At 42.3% G+C, this 13629-nt stretch overlaps 1 protein-coding gene across 4 annotated transcripts in view; it reads right to left on the reverse strand.

The window, feature by feature from the left end:
- The window catches only part of LOC120568100 (semaphorin-6B-like), a 33485-nt gene extending 20746 nt beyond the window's left edge, over positions 1–12739 (reverse strand). Inside the window, exons 1-2 of one of the 4 annotated variants that reach the window (XM_039815331.1) lie at positions 12302–12739; positions 12138–12214 (exon numbers count right to left, since the gene is read on the reverse strand). The gene's annotated coding sequence lies outside the window, so the exon portion shown is untranslated. Of the gene's footprint in view, positions 1–9435; positions 9550–12065; positions 12114–12137 lie in introns of those variants that run through there. The other 3 variants (XM_039815330.1, XM_039815329.1, XM_039815332.1) reach the window with 3 other exon arrangements.
- Between the last annotated feature and the right edge of the window lie 890 nt (positions 12740–13629).

The following is a 13629-nucleotide window of genomic DNA, read 5'->3' on the forward strand; positions in this document are numbered from 1 at the left end:
AGGTAGAGATGTGCTAGTTGCTAAGGTGATGGCAGCTGCTATTTGAAGCACCCAGATGCACCCAGATGTAACACGCACATACTCATATACATAAGCACATTCACCTGTGTTGCCAACACCTCAGATTGTGCATGTGTTTAAGTGACAAGCAGTGATGCGATGTGGTGCTGCAGACTATACACTGGGGACACTTTAAATGAAATTCTAGACCAGAGATTGCAGGTTTGACATCTCTAAGCCTTCTCCTCATCAGAAGCACCAGAGAAGCCCTGAGGGAGGGTGAGGGGGGGTTTGTTTCATCTGAATCTTCATTGGGAGTCCATGAACTAGAACTGACTGAGTCAGGTGTGCAGTCAGACTCATTTCATTATGGCAATTTTATGAGAGGATCCAAATTTGAGGCTTAAGCCTAAAATTACATTCACTGTAATGCGTGGACTGAACTGATGGATGGATGGAATCAAATGAAGCGTGTGTTCCAGTATGATTGTGGTGTGAGTAAAAAAAGAAATCCCACTCCTTGTTCTGAGCTATAACTCTGTCAAATCTGAAGTTGAACACACATAAATGATACACACATTTTTAGGACATACAATGCGTAATAAATGCATCCATGAAAGCGCTCAGAAATGATATCAACAAAGACGTGCCTGGCAACTCAGGACAGGACTTGCCTGAAAATCTTCACATTTTCCTTCAGTATCAAAGTAATCTAGTGACAGTTGTCTGTACAGCCATTGGCATACATTGCTGACAGGAACTGCTAATATCTAATTCCGTATACTGTTAATGGTGCCAATTTGCCAAAATGCAAACCAACATAGAGAAAAAAAACGCTTTAGGAGTTGTAGCTCACACTGAATCCATGGTGGCATTATACTTCCTGATTACATAGAAGGATACTTGTAACTTTCCTTGTTTACATCCCCCGAGCACCATGGACACTGTAATAGTTGTAATTGTACATATCACTATATCACAATCATTTTTGTTGCATAAAACTGTCCTAAAACATGTAAAGTACAATTCATATGCGAATGTAAAACATTACTAAGCAGCCCAACCTCTTCTGAAAACAACAATACCTGGCTATTACATGCAGTGACTCTGCTAAAAGCCTACAAGTAAAGAGAAAACAAGCGAGGCATTCCTCTTTCCTTCCTCCCTCTCTGTTCCTTTCTCTCACACACACACACACACACACACACACACACACACACACACACACACACAAACACACTACACATGCTACATGCCAAAACCCTGCGGCCAATCATTGATGTAGCCTCCTCATTAGAGTGTGTATTGATTAAGGTTATCGATCCATAAGATAAACCATCGGATCTGGGCCATGGCCAACATATTAGATCTCTGCTGCTGGCCAGTGCCATGACAAAGGCTCTGTGCTATAAAAACAACGTTTGGTTTTCAAGGGTTCTGAGCGAAAGAGAGAAGAGACAGATGAAAGATAAAAGAGACGTGGTTTGAGTGCAAGACAAGAAACAAGGAAGAGCGACAGCGCCTGCTTCAGACTTCCAGCTCATCAAGCTATAAAAAAAATAAATAAATAAAGACCACCGGTGACAGAATGAGTTACAGGCAATCAAGGAAAGAGAGACGATCGGGTGGAAGGAAGAAAGGGTGTTATGCTATTTGTGTCAGATCATGTTGGTGTGATAGGATTAAATGGTGTGACACTGACACGGTTATCATGGGATGCATGTAATGATGGCGACAGCCACACAGTGTAATCTATCCTCATCAGGCAACCCATTAGCAAATCACCTGCTAACACTCACATCATTAACCAATCAGCAGGTCATCCGAAGAAGCAAAATAACCTGCTTTCACCTCTTGTCCATTTGTTTCGTCCTCATCTGCTGGGACTGACATTTAATAAAGTATTTTTTCTCCGGCGTGTTCTTGTTCACCCGCCACAGCTGATCCGGAATGACAGGGGATAAGCGGCATGCTGGGAGATTCTACACAGCCCCACAGTATGTCAAGAAACTATATGGAAGATATCTATTTAATGATTATCTATTTAATATTTACCCATTTACCCATCCTAAAATGCCTCAGTGGCCTTTAGTGTATATTGGACATGCTCATGTTTGCACAGGGCATCTCAACTATTAAAAGCTGCTGAAAGATCAATATACATCCTGCGATACAGAGACAGAATAAAAGAGCCCCATCCCAATCCACACACTGAGGGGCATTTACTGACCACGAGGAAACACAGAGACATAAAAGGCCTCAGCAGTCTGTGCTGTGAAGACTCAGATACACATATGCTGCAAGCGCTATTGGTTGAGATGCTTGAGCCATAACCTGTGCTACACCCAACTACAGTACAGCCATTAATTAATCCTTTAATATGTGTGTGTGTTTGTATGCATGCGTGTGTGACAAAATTGGACAGATCAAATCTAAAAAAAAAAACAGTTTTCTGATGCGTTGCAATACATATGTCATGATTAGGTCGACAGGCAAGTAGTCTCTCTGTCTGTCTGTCTCTCTCTCTCTCTCTTGGTCTCTCTGTCTATCCTTATGTCTATTTCTCTCAGTCTTTCCCCTCTTTCTCTCTCTCTCTCTCTCTCTCTCTCTCTGTCTTTCCCTCTGTCTTTCTTTCTGTCTCTCTCTCTCTGTCTTTCCCTCTGTCTCTCTCTCTCTCTCTCTCTCTCTCTCTCTAGCTGCTGCAGCCACTCCACTCTGTGCCTTTGTTACCGTAGCAACCAATAGCAAAGCTAGGCAGAGATTCTCTATTGCAGTATATGTAAAAGCGAGGAGGGCGTGTTCGCCCCTAACACAAACATGCGTACACATGTGTAAGGTGTGTGCACACACACACACACACACACACACACACACACACACACACACACACACACACACGGATACATGTATACATGCACACACTGATGCATACACTTAATCATTAACCCTGATTCCAAATGTACATGTTCATATGAGTGTGCATGAACACATACATGAACACAAATATAGGGGGGTGGGGGTCCCCTGTCTCTCAGCAAGGAGGGGGATGGGGGAGCTGCAAGCATTTTGTCTCCACATTATCCACACTCTGGCAAGACAGTATAGCTCATTTGAAATCAATATGGCAACAATGGAATATATTCATTAAAAACGCAACAATGCTTTTATTGTACACTCTTCACTTAGAAAAGATGCTTACTGCTGAGCCTTTGTTTTTTTAATGGGGTTTCCCCTTCAAATATATATTTCAGCTGAATCTGAATGAGCTGGCTGGGTGATCATTGTTCTGTGAAGAACAACTTTACTGGACATAAGCAAGTAAGCTGTGATGCCACAAACTTGATTTTGGACAGAAAGAAGTATGCGTGAGGATAATTCTCTTTTTCTAAATGCTTTTTGTCGAAAGGAAACTCTGAGACCTCCTCTGCCGGATTATTATGACAAGTTGATTTACAATAAAAAAAAAATTGATCAAGAAAATTAACCAAACTGTAAAAAAAATGGATTGATTGATCCCAAACTGGGACACTTCTGTGCTACAGCAGCAAGGTACAAGGCACACAGCACCCATACAGAATATTCAAGAAGTATACTAGAAATAATAAATATTAACATGAAGACTCTGCTGAGATGGAAGTTCTTCTCCTTTGTAACACACTTGCTCCTCTAAGACGGTATGCAGGTTAAAGCCCGGAATAAAAGGAAGGAGGCCTGAGGGTAGAAACACAGACACGGGCTAAACTGGGAGAAGTGGGTCACCTTCACACGTCAGGACTCCACCCTACGAGCACTATAGCTTCATTAATAGACTTAAAACTGATTTCCACTGAAAATGGAAAGGACGTGAACAAAATGTAGCCGTGAGAGGATTTCAGAACGTTTTTCTAACAATGGTGCAGTGCTGATTCCAGATAACTAAAGTTCAGACAAACATTGTGTGACTATCATAAATCTCTCATAGCTCGTCCATCAACAACACAAGTCGGTTGCATTACGTTTACTTCACAGATGTTACTCTCTCGGGTGCTTTCAAGCTTCAAGACAGAGCTGTTAAGAAGGATGTTGTGGAGCTTGGATTTGGTGTCATGCCTCTTTTTTAAAGGTCATATTTCTTTTTTAAAAGAAACTATTTTCTTAATTCACCATAAAGACACGCAGTTGAAAAGGGGAAATTAGAAAGTATAAAAATGTGCTGACTTTGTATTTCAAGATAGAAGTTGTGAATCCTTTCACTCAATTCAGTAAATTTAATGGAGAAATATTAGCACTTTCACAATGGTGTCAGCATTCAGCTGGTCTGATTGCCACTCGATTGAAAATGCATGACAAACACGTAGATCTTAAGAATCTAGACGAGTAAAAGCACACATTTTAAGACCCATGAAATAGCTGGTCCACCAGGCTACCAGTATTTAGTACTGGCAGTGTCGGTAGCACATACATCTAATGTTAAACTTCCTTGTTAAAGGAATAATTCAACATTTTGCAAGTTGCTTTCTGAGAGAGTTAGATGAGAAGGTTGATATGACTCTTATATCTGTCCATTTAATATACGTAAGGCTCCAGCCAGCAGCCAGTTAGCGTAGTGAAGTGTAAAAATGTCAATTTTCCATTTTAGGCAGGGTTATGTGCCGGACTATTCTGGCTATCACCAGAACAAGCTCAATCTTTTAAGATTGAGCATTGAGCTGCAGGACGAAATCAAATCGCTGGCAGGTCGGGCTGGGTTTAACCAGTCTAGTGCCGGACTGTTTCTTGGTTTAAAACTGGGATTTATGGTTTCTGCTGGTTACTTGGCAACAGCTCACCAGGCCACTTAAATAGTCTTGCACATAACACCCCGTAAAACTGATAAAAACACGTTTCTACACTTGGGTTTTTGTACAGATTAAACCAACAATATCTAATGTGTTGATTAGTGAGCTTAAGAGGGGCTGGTATTTTTATTACCTTCAGACAGCTGTTTCCAGTCTTTGCTCGTGCTAGGCTAAGCTAATTGACTACTGGCTGTAGTTTAATATTATTCTACAGACATGAGAGGGGTATTAATCATCCCATCTAACACTCCACCAGAAAACTAATGAGCATATTTCCTACAATGTCAAACTATTCCTTTAATTTAACATTGCTGTAACACTTTTAAAGATTACAAGCTGAGTTGGTAAATGTTGTAATGGTAACCGTGAGGTAACTGGGGCTTCAGTTTGATGCAATCTCCCATTTAATGTGGCAATACAGGTAGAAGCACATTATGTCAGAGCAAACAGGTCGGAGTGAAGAGAAATTAACACATAGATATGTATTCAGATAGACAGACTTGTTCACACGCACTCATACAAACACAGTGAAACAAAGCGCAAATATTCATCCACACACGCAAACACACACATGCACGCACACACACACACACACACACACCACGACGCCGCACGCGCGCACACACACACACACACAGACGAACGTACGCACGCACACACACACACACACACACACACACACACACACACACACACACACACACACACACACACACACACACACAAACACAATAATGCTCTCTTCAGCTGTGTCAAGTCTTTATCTTATAGAGGTTGAAGCGATATTCCCTCAAGTGGCTGCCTGTCTCCTCAGAGCAGGTCTAATCAGAGTAGAGGGAATCTGTCTTTTGCTGTTAAATTTCCTAAAATACTAGGCAATCTACAGGGTCATTTATATGCTAATGCAAAGGTTACCTCTGCATAGGCCTTTGACGCAGCTGTTATGCTGGTTATGTGTGCCTGTACGAAAGAGGAAAAATGATAGAAACAAGAGAGAGAGAGAGAGAGATAGCGAAAGTGAATGGAGGAGAGAGATAGAGAGATGAAAAGAGAAGATGGTAGGGTAAGAAGGGAGATGAAGGAGGAAAGGAGAGAAGATACAGAGACAGAGAGGAAGGGAGATATTCCCCTGGGTGAGTGCCATAGGTAATTAAAATAGGATGGACAGAGCTGGAGTCTAGCCACAGAGAGCTCCATCTCCCCTCAGACTTCTTCCCCAATCAGGCCTTCTGCCTAAAGCCAAATTGCTGCTAGTGACAGACACACAGTAGCCTATGGATGCAGTGAGTTATCAGCTTATGGTCAATGGACATGTACAAACACACAGCTCAGAAATGCAGGTGCAAGCCAATCATAACACTCGCAAATGATAAAGATTTGGGCTACAAAACAGGTAATGTGTGTACTTCTGGTGCTGCGCTGTGACAAAAATGCACATGGAAACAACACACACAAGCACACACACACACACACACACACACACACACACACAAACACACACACGCACGCACATACACACACACACACACACACACACACACAAACACACGCACACACTCACTCACTGACGCACGCATGCACGCACACACGCACACACACACACACACACATTTATGGTGCTGTACAAAGCTGCAGCAAGGGCAAACGTTACTAACCAGAGTTTGACTGCAGTAAGCACATATACATTCACTGCACAACGCTAAGCTCGAGTCGAGCACATGAGTATGCAGTGCACGCACTCAGACACACTATGAGCACAGAGTCGAACACACGCACACTCCAGTGCATACGACGGCAATGAAGATGCAGTCTAATTAAACAACAGTGACAGGGGTTTTCGTCTGTGAATTTGACCTGTTATTATACTGCTATTATTCTGTTTTGTCACACAAGTGTTATTGGTGCACTTTGTACTGTACAAGGTGGTCCATGACGTTTGTTTCGACTGGGCATCTTTTCTTCAAGTGTGTGATTTTCCAATACGGAGTACAAAGAAGAACATCTTACTGATTAAAAATTAGTGATCTTTTTATGTAAATAAATTGCAATGCTGGCCGAAAAAATCTGTTTTTGTTACATTTTTGGCTTGTTTGCCAGCCTGACATCTCCCTGCTTGTCATTTTTACTTCAACAAAGACTATGCTAAATAGGCTGTGCAAATGTCTTAACGTGGCAGCCATTACCATATATCTCATACCCTGTTAGTGGCTTCTCTTATGCTGGCGTCGAAAGGAGGCTCAAGCTGAAAGGTAGCTCATATTCTCGTCATGATGTTCTTTGTGTGCTATGATCACCCGTAAAGGTAAATATAGCTCTTTTGTCAGAAGCCTGCTAAGAGGATCACAGCTCACAATAGGTGGTCTTCACACAACAGATATCAAAATGCCAGAGAACCTGCTTGTGGATTGACGTGTGCACACACACACACACACACACACACACACACACAGACACACACCTACAGCGTACACACACATTTGCAGAGACGACAAATCCCTTGAGAGCTTTCTCGCCTCCACGCAGGTACAATTGTGTTTCTGCTACACTGTATTCCTCTCCCCTCAGTTGTGACTGGGCCCCAGATGAAAAGTCATAATTAAAAGAGAAAAGTTGTGTTTGTTGCGAAGAAGGGACTAGTGTGGGAGAGGACAGGATGAAGAAGGGAGAAAGATTAGCCAGAACAAAGCTTCATCAGGCTACAAAACCATCTTGAGTAGCTGGGAGACAAAGGACTCAGATGCGCCCTTATCTCCCAATAAAAAAGTCCTCCAAATCCCTCTGGCTAAGCTGCCATAACTAAAGCCTGCTGTTGGCTTACGTGCTGATTGAACTTTTTGGACAGCAAAAGCAGCAAAATGTGAGAGGATAGACCAAGCTCCCGAGAAATATGTATACCTCCATTCATTTTGTGCAAAGAAGTAAAAAGTCAAGTGCCTCAGCGGTGGCATTTGAGAAAAGGTTACTTTCTTATTGGCTTATTTTTGTTTTGTTTGTGTGTGCGCGTGCAGATGTGTGTGAGCGCCTCAGTGAAAGCGTGAAGTGGATGGTCATTTTCTCACTTTGCAATTTTGCGATGTAAATGAGATCACAGACGGCAAAAGATTAGACTACCCTTATATTTTAAAGTTGAAACAGCTGTGCAATCACTCACAACCAATTTGCCGGGCAGTAAAATGGGAGGACCAGCTGCATGCAAAGAGAACCATTCGAGAGACAAACTAACTCTTGTGACCCTCACATACACTACAACAAATACACATACATAAAATATGCATGAGTGGACCCTAATCAGCCACACGGACAAAGCATGTCATATCATCTGGCTGACCCTGGTGAGGATGATGAGGACGTCAGAGGTGTTGTTAAGGTGATACAGTGAACAGGACAATACACTGCAAAATGAACACACATGGTAGCCCGTTATGGCATATGGGGAGACCACACAATGTGCACAGGGATGCATAAAAAGAGGCTGCACCTCGGGGGAGGACTCAGTGAAGACAGAGAGTCATAAAACTGAAGATGCATGGCCACTGTAAAGTATATGAAGGATTTTCACATTGGAAAACAACTGCAAGGCATTATTACATGGTACATGTGGCTCATTCAGCAACCAAATCAACATGGTGCAGCCACCTTGGCCACCTGAGCATCATTTATCTTGTGGTGTACAGTTTATGGCACCAAGCACATACATACAGAGTTTTCTACATAAAGCTCCTCAGCTTGTGCGGTAGCTATTGTCTTGCTCCTTTTCTTTTCAAACATCTGAAAAGAGTTGTCTGAAAAGCCCAGACAGGCTCCTGAAAGCCTCTCACATCAACACAGAACGTTTTGCACAAGGGATATTATTTTAAATATACCTGTCTCAGGATAAAAGCTACGTACTTTCTGACAAGTAAAGAAAGTATGCCTGCGTGATACCTGACCCTCTGGCCTTCTTAATCCTGCACAATGACTCGCTGAGGTCTACACTTGGAGGACCCTGCTGGAACAGGTCACCCATCAGATGCCTGCCCAGCTAGGTCCTTCTGATCTCATTGCCCTGAGGTCTGCAGACTTCAACACCGTATTCAATTGTTGATTTTGTACTAAAGAATCCCACCAAAGCCTACCACCAGATACACACTGCACTCTGTGTGAAACTGGAACTTCAAAAGATACTGTTGCTGGCTGCTTTTGAGGAAAATCAGCATTCCTTCAAATCTCTTGACACTAGTCAAGTCAAGTCAAGTCAATGTATTTATAAAACCAAATTAGGCTGAACAAAATGCTGTACAAAGTTATATTATGTTATAAAAACAAAGGAAGACAATAGAAATATAGACACAATGAACAGCATACAAACAACACACTTCTATACAAATGTCCCTAAACCAAATCATACGCCCATGAATAAAAACGTGTTTTAAGATGAGACTTAAAGATCTCGGCAGTAGAGGAGGACCTAATATGAACGGAGAAGGCACGATCACCCTTTTTTTTCATCCGAGACTGTGGAATAGCCAAAAGGAACTGATTAGACTGGAGGATTCCTGGAGGAGTGATGTAGGGTAAGGAGATCAGCAATATATAAAGGGGGCAATCCATGCAATGCATTAAAAACAAGTAACATTACCTTAAAATCGATTCTATATTTGTCCGGTAACCAGTGAAGAGAAGCCAATATCAGGGAGATATGATCCCTCCTTCTGGTACCAGTCAACCATCTAGCAGCCGCATTCTGGACAAGCTGCAGGTGTGATAGAGATGATTGGCAAATCCCAGAATACAAGGAATTGCAGTAGTCAATATGAGACGAAATAAGAGCACGGATAACAGTCTCCAAGTCCTTACGACAGAGGAAGGATTTTAGCCGCAAACTAGTCATAACTTTGCTTTATTTTATGATCGGATGAGTTAATAATCCTGCCTATTTTCTGACGCAGAGAGGGGATGTTGCTTCATGGCAGATGGGAGTTGATGCAGCAAGTTTTGAAAGTTACTTAAAGTTCATCTAAACACTATAAAAGCTTACATTGACATTCCTTGATGTATCAGCAAAGCAGTGGGTGGGAGGTAGAGAAAACCGGGAAATCTACAGTGAGTATAGGTTAAAGCGAGTGACAGTCGTTTTAATAGAGTGTCCTGGGTGGCTCAGGTTTCGTGAAAAGAATCTAATCATTCCTGTTGTCTGATATGTAGTAGGAATAGAAAACTACAGGTTTAGTGGCAGCCTAGAGCCCCACGGTGTTTCAGTCAGTCAATACTGTTCCTCTCTGTGTACCAGAGGTAAAGGGGACATTTGCAACTGATAGCTCGGCGTATTCTCTTGGTGAAGGGAACAGAGAAGCTGTTAGGTAACATCTCTCTCCTTCTAAAGTCTTCTGTCTGTTTGATCTGATTCTAGTTAACACACACAAAGACACACACGATCTCAGACTGTCAGTCTACACATAGAAATGGGCTCCTTAGCAACCCCAACATTCTGCCGTCGATTTATTCCCTTTGTGGGAAGGCTGTATTATGTTGCAATCCAATCTAATTTTTCCCCCGTGCTTGAGATGCCCTGTTTGCGGCTTAGCATGTGTGATGATTGAATAGGGTCCTATGTGATCAGTAGAGCTCATTAAACGTCCCTGTAAGCAGTTGTCTCACTCTAAGGCTCTCTTAGATTGCTTTTACCTGCAGCCTGCTCTGCCTTATTGCTTCAAGTGGCTCCAACGTTGTTTGCAGCATAATTAATTTTCTAATTGAATTACTCAAGCCTGGCCTTTGCATGCTATGTCCCAAAATGTAGATTAAAGTGTCCATTTGGTTCCCTTCACTATATGCTGTGGGTGTTTAGGTGTTAGAGGGCTTTTGGGGTTGCTGTATGTTTGGGATGGGCGGGTGTTAGACTGACTTCCAAAAGGAACGCTGAAGGAAACAGTGGCTGCACCTGTTGTTCCCTGTGGTTGCTGTGTGTTTGGGGTTAGCACCTGCTCACACGGCTGCTGTGTGGCTGTCTGTGTGGGCAGCGGGGATAACAGGGAGACCATTCACACCCGCTCAGACTGCTGTCTGCAGCCCCTCTCCCTCAACGCTCGTTTGCTCTGAGTTTTCTGCTCCATCATTTATTTTTGTGTCTTTTACATCCTCTGCCTATCCCCTGTAGCATATATGCCAGATTGCTATCTACCACACTTTATCCTTTGTATCCCCAATCTGTCTGTCTGTTTCTGTCTCTCCCCCCCCCTCTTCTATTTTTTTGTGTATATATCTCTTTTTGCCTTTCAGCTCACAGAAACACAAACATAAAAAGCAGCAGCTGGGAGCTGTTATGGTCTTTCTGTAGAGCTCAATATCTTTTAGTGTGAAGGATGAAGTTGTAAACAATAAATTACATATAACTACTAAATCACTTGAGTAAGAGCTGGGACGGCAGTGAGTGAGCTTTTAACTTTGGGGCATGGATTGTTGGTTGTGAGTAAGCAGTGTGGTTATGGGCAATTTAGGTGACAAGTTATTGTAGGCTAAGTGTGCAAGACACATTTCGGACAAAGGATATATTTTAAAGTATTCTCCAGTTATTGTCAGTCGTATTGCTGCCAGCTGTCTAAAGTAAACTGCTAAGAGACAGATATTAGTCATCTAAGTCTAAATCACTAAATAACAACCATACCTGAATGCCATTGGATATGAACCGTGAATGCCACCTGTGCATTCATCATGCCACTCCTGTTTCTCTACTGTGAGCGAGTAATGACATAATCAATGTACTTTATGGCTTCCGAATGATCACATGTGACCTTTGCTCTTAGGAATCCTTGGGCAAACATTTAATAAAAACATCATGAATTTGCACAAGGGGACAAGTGAATATCCATCTGCAGAGCGGTAAGCCTCATTTACATCACGACCTATGATCCGGGGTCTCGGTCTAACTAAGAATTTCAATCAGGCTTTGTGCTCGTCCTTGCAGTGCAGCGTTATAATGTGCAAGAATTGCTCTTTTTGCTGAGACATCACTTCAAATCTACATGAAGGAATAAACACTGTAAAATCCCACGCAACACGTGAAAGAACAAGGATATGAAGTGATATGCAACAAAGACATGCACATGATATGCAAATAACACATCAAACTTGCAGCAGACACAAAGAGCAGTCCACAAAGGTCCAGGCCAAACACACACATCTAATGGCTAACTCGGAGGAGTGATAATGCAGCATCGCGTTTAGTGGCAGTACTACAATTGCGCACATGCTGTAGCCTATAAAGCCTACCTGTTCATCCCATCCGCACCCCGTCTCCCTCACACATATCCATCTCTCAATCCCACCATTTGGCACACTCACCGCACCAGATGGCCAGGTAGGGAGCGGAGGCAGGTGCCAGTCGCCAACTCGCCCTCTCCGGTCGCTCTTCTTCCTCTCTGTGGAGAAAAGGGTGCTGGATACCACGGCTCTCGGAATCCAAAGCCTCTCTGAAATATAACAGCAGCTCCTCAGCCGCACCTCACCTGTCTCTTCCCTCTACGCTTCCTGCGCGCCGCCGTAGCATCACCGTTTACCGAGCGCGTCCAAAACGCCCAGTCAACTACCATACTTTTTTTTTTTTGTTTTTTTTTTTTTTTCGTTCCTGGAGAAAAAGAGTCCGTAGTCTAAATGCGTAAACAGCAACCTATAGGGGTTTTCTGTGATCCAGAATACGCTTTATTTCCCAGTAGCCTCGTTCAGACCCCTGTAAAATCCCAAATCCTGCAATTGCAGACAGTAGCCTATTAAGTCTTCTCAGGGGAACCGGCCAGTTGTCTGCACTTGGTCAAGCTATACGGCTTTAAAATCAGTAGTCAGCTAAATGTAATCCCCTTTTCAAATTTACGGTGGCGAGGTGAAATGCCCTACGCAGAGCAGTCACAGTAACAGCAGGGGCCCATAATTCACACCCCCTGAAACACAGCCCTGCAGTGGATCAATGATGAATGGAGGACCTCTCTCTCTCTCTCTCTCTCTCTCTCTCTCTCTCTCTCACACACACACACACACACACACACACACACACACACACACACACACACACACACACACACACACACACACACACACACACACACACGTCCTGTAGACTATCAAGCGATTACTGAAATACGATGATGTTCAGGAAAGTTAAAGGGCATAAAACATAAGAATGACAATATAATATAACAAATAGTAATAGCTACGTTTTAAAGATTATGAAATACACCAGAACTATTTATGAGAATTATCAAATATTTGGAGGTATCCTACTCATACTTTCGTATGCTAATAGAATTTATTTTTCATTTTTAGGGTATTAATTTGTACTTCTAATTAATTTATAACTACATTTCAGCGGGATTTTTTTTTTTTTTTACTTTTTACCCCACTATATTTATTTCACAGTTAGCCAAATAACGATAAGGTTATGCATTGAAATTGCCGACAGTTCCTAAAATATGATGCATTATTTTACTAGAGTGCTATTACAGAAACTAAAGTAGCCTAGTTCTGCTGAATAATGCAGGACATTTACTTATAATTGAATATTTTACACGGTGGTATTTCTTTTTCTACTTGAGTAAAGGATCTGAACAGGCAACTTGTTCCACCACAGGCTCTGTTATAGGGTTTTAATAATTCTGACTGAAACACAAACACATTGTCTGTATAACTTCCAGTTTCCCATGTTGGATTAAATATGTCCTTGTTTGTTGTTTTATTTTTTTTATTTTGTTCCTTGCAGTGGCGGTTCTATTTCAAATGGAGGGGCCAGGCTGGGGCAACATGGGTTTTTACCAAATATATTAAGTGTTACATACCACCAAGC

This window comes from Perca fluviatilis, chromosome 11 (genome assembly GCF_010015445.1).
Source record: "Perca fluviatilis chromosome 11, GENO_Pfluv_1.0, whole genome shotgun sequence".
NCBI classification, from domain to species: Eukaryota; Metazoa; Chordata; class Actinopteri; order Perciformes; family Percidae; genus Perca; species Perca fluviatilis.